This window comes from Apteryx rowi, unplaced genomic scaffold, assembly GCF_003343035.1.
Source record: "Apteryx rowi isolate R43461 unplaced genomic scaffold, aptRow1 scaffold_662, whole genome shotgun sequence".
Classification (NCBI taxonomy): Eukaryota; Metazoa; Chordata; class Aves; order Apterygiformes; family Apterygidae; genus Apteryx; species Apteryx rowi.
This window is the reverse complement of record NW_020450941.1, coordinates 123,913-127,646: the sequence shown is the minus strand read 5'-3', so window position 1 is coordinate 127,646 and position 3,734 is coordinate 123,913. Positions and strand designations below refer to the sequence as shown.

The window sequence follows — 3,734 nt, the reverse complement described above, 5'->3', positions numbered from 1 at the left end:
ATATTGCTATAAGAGAAGAAAAGAAGACTGTAGAAGAAGGCAGAGCATACCTGGTAAGACCTTTTGACAAAAGAAATCCTTCCCCAACTGCAAAGCACAGCRAGACCCTGCTCCCGCCCAGGCATCTCCATGGGGACATGCTGCGCTGGTTCTCCTGGTGTCCCTGCCGGCTGTCCCCCRGGGGCTTGGTGCTTTCAGAGACAGACCCATGCATTTGCCCACTGCTTGACAAGCCTCTCTCTTGCCTTTCAGAGCTCCTACTGCCCCACTCCTCCAGCCTCCGTCAGGAGAAGGCAGTACGACAGAGAGCTCCGGGAGAGGAGGGAGGCGTGGGCAAAGGAGCCAAGGTGGAAACCAGGGCAGCTCTCCCAGCAGCAGTAAGTGTGCACAGCCCCAGTGTGGCCGAGTGCAGCTGAAGAGCAGGGAGCTGGCAGCRGGTCAAAGATCCCGACCCAGAGCCGTGGGACTGGATATGGCATCTTCTGATTTCTCCTGKCCTGGGAATGCCCTGGGTCAGCCCTGGACTCCTGGTTCCTCTCCACAGCCCGAAGCAAATGCTTTGGTCTTGCGCTGAGTTGAGGACTACAGGTGCAGATGGGACCGTGGGTGTGCAGGGCTGGACAGGAAGGGTCTCAGTGGGGCTGAGAGCRACCTTGTCCCTGCCGTTGCAGGCACGAGTCCCTGCCAGCAATCCAGAGCCAGCGCCGGACGGGGGTGCCTAAAGCCTGGCAGGAGGAGGAGAAGAAGAGGGCAGAGCGCAACCCCTGCAGGGCTTACGGAGAGGAGCAGCTCATCTGGTGYGTATCTCTGAGCAGGGCTGGGGCTTGTCCTGCYTGCCCTGCCTTCCCCRGCYGCCGGCATCACYAGGGACACRGGGGCTTTCCCCAGGACCACCAGTGAGACAGGGCACGTTTGAGCCTGGCCATGAAGCAGGCACCCTGACACCCAAGGGGTCACCTCTGTACCAGACACTGACCACCTCTCCTTTGGATTCCCTAGCACCGGGAAGAAGATGCCCTTGGAGCAGCGGAGGGGAAGGCGCTAGGAACGGCTGCCRTGCRAAGGGGAGACCACCCTGTACCTGAGATGGACTTCTCTGCAGGGAATAAAGAGAGAGGTGCTGCTGTGAACCCCGTGTGCCATCCCAGAGTGATTTTTAGGGACAGAAGGGGATAATGTCCATACACACCAYGCTGTGCACCTGCCCACCACAGGGTGCATACACAGGGCATGGCAGGCATCTGTGCCCCACTGTGTGCCCATGCACACTGCAGGTCCCGGGGGTGCGGGCAAGGAGGCAGAGCCCTGTGGCCTCCCCTGCTCTGCAGCACCTCAACTTGTGTCCCGCAGGGGCAAGAAGATGGTATTTCCCCGCAGCACGGGGAGCTGGGCACTCTGAGGCCATGCCATAACCCTGCAGCCATGGGCCCCAGGGCAGCACGATGGGCTCTGCAGCCCTTCTGCTCTGGGCCACTTTGCTGGGCAACTTGTGACCCTGAAAGGTGAAGGAGTCCTTTCTTGAGCAATCCATGCAACAGGAAGCTGCACCTGAGATGGACCCATCAAGCAAGAGTGTGTGTGTGTGTCTGTGCATGAGCAACCAGGAAACCAGGGGGTGCCAGGCCAGCTACGGGATGGACAGAGTGTCCAAGCCCAGCTACTGGAGGGATCCAYGCTCCAKGTGCATGTGTGTGCACGAGGGGACRTGCTGGACACAAAAAATGCCCAGGTTTGGTAGCTGGGGGCTGGGGGCAGCTGGTGGGAGGAGACCACGAACCACCCCGTGCTGGGCTCAGCCACTTCCAGCCAGCTCTGAAATGGGTGAAAACAGCCCATTGYGCACCAAAACTTCAGGCAGTCGGAGGAGCACGTGGCGCCTCTGCTCAAGGAGACACAAAGGGGACATGTGGGGTTGGACTAGGTGATCTCCAGAGGTCCCTTCCGACCTCAACCATTCTGTGACTCTGTGAAATGTAAAGAGCCACATCTGGAGAAACAAGAGGGAGGAGACAGGTGGAAGGGGACATTGCTGGAGACGCGCTCGTGGAAGGAGGTGCTCCATGCTGGAGCAGGTCCACCTCTGAGGTCCTTCATTCTTTTCACACGCTTTCTTGCCACCTTGTGTGAGCTGAAAGCCTCCTGGTTGTCAGCCTTCCTCAAGTCGAGGGCCACAACCTCCACTGCTCTCCCTTCATGTGCCAGGCRAGTCATCTCAACAGAGAAGGCTCTCAGGTTGGGTTTAAGCATGACTTCTCCTTCCTCCGTCCATGTTGACTGCTCCCAACCACCTTCCTGTCCTTCATGTGTCTGGAAACAGTATCCAGGATTGGTTGCTCCATCCCTGTCCTAGGGATCGAGGTGAGGCCGACCCCCCGGATCCTCCACCCTTGAAGACAAGAGTGACATTTGCTCTCTTCCATGGCCGCGGGTCCCCCTCCTGATCGCCAGGATTGGAGAAAGGTGCAGGAAAAGGGCCAGCTGCCGGGTGGGACCGGACTTGCCTGCGTCCCCTCCGGGAGGCCCAGGAGTGCCAGGAGCTCGGCGCTGCACCCCGGGAGCTCAGCGCTGCACCCCGGGAGCTCGGTGCTGCATCCCGGGTGCTCGGCGCTGCACCCCGGGTGGTCGGCCCTGCATCCCGGGAGCTCGGCGCTGCACCCCGAGCGCTCGGCGCTGCATCCCGAGCACCGGCTCCGTTCCGCTGCAGCCTCCGCCGCGGTTCCGACTCTCACCGCCAGGGGGCGGCCTCGCCGTAGAGGAGCGGCCCGGACGCCTGGGTCCCTTCCCCGCTGGGGGGCGGGGGGGGGGGGGGGGCTAGTTACCGGGAGGGGACCCAGGAAGCGGGACACCTGAGTCCCCTCCATTTTTGGGGGGCTCAGGAGCCCGGATGCCTGGGTTCCCGGCCCGGTGTGTCCAGGGGGGGCTCCTGCCTCAGTTTCCCCTCTGCCCTCCCGGAGGGAGCCAGGGGCCGGCCAGGCCCAGGGGACCCGCGGGGCCGGGGCATGGGGCACACAGGACGCACGGGTCACCGGCGAGAGCACACGCTGGCGTCACAGCTTGGGGGCACGTGGGGCCGTGCAGGGCCGTGCACGCGGGGCCGGACTCTGCCCCGGATGCGGCGGTGAGCGGGGTCGGGCCCCCGGTGACCCCCGGCCCGTGACTCTTCAGCCGGCACCCGCTGAGCCGTGCCCAGGGCTGCAAGCGCAGCAAGGGACCCAGGCGTCCGGGCGCCCAGCCAGCCCCACTCGTCCCCCCCCCCCGACCCCCACATCCCCAGGGTGACCCCGCTGCCCCCGGGCGGGAGCCCAGGTGTCCTGGCCCGGTGCTGCCCGCTGAGCCGCGCTTCCTGCCGGGTGCCCCCCGGGGCCACACGGGATCAGGGGAACAGGGACCGGCCCTGATCCAGGGATCAGGTGCCAGGGTCTGGCCCTCATCCAGGCACCGGGCACCGGGAACAGGCCCTGATCCAGGGACCAGGCACCAGGGTCCAGGCCTGGTCCAGGCACTGGGAACTGGCCCTGATCCAGGCACCGGGAACCAGGAACCAGCCCTGATCCAAGGACCAGGCACCAGGGACCAGCCCTGATTTGGGCACCGGGCACCAGGGTCCAGCCCTGGTCCAGGCACTGGGAACCGGCCCTGATCCGGGCACCGGGAACCAGGAACCAGCCCTGATCCAGGGACCAGGCACCAGGGACCAGCCCTGATTTGGGCATCGGGCACCAGGGTCCGGCCCT

At 64.2% G+C, this 3,734-nt stretch overlaps 1 long non-coding RNA gene across 1 annotated transcript; it reads left to right on the top strand.

The window, feature by feature from the left end:
* LOC112975354 lies at positions 1-1,087 on the top strand. Its single transcript, XR_003256564.1, has 4 exons — positions 1-53; positions 253-588; positions 672-797; positions 1,000-1,087. It is a non-coding gene; the product is annotated as an uncharacterized LOC112975354 (long non-coding RNA).
* The last annotated feature ends 2,647 nt before the right edge of the window (positions 1,088-3,734 follow it).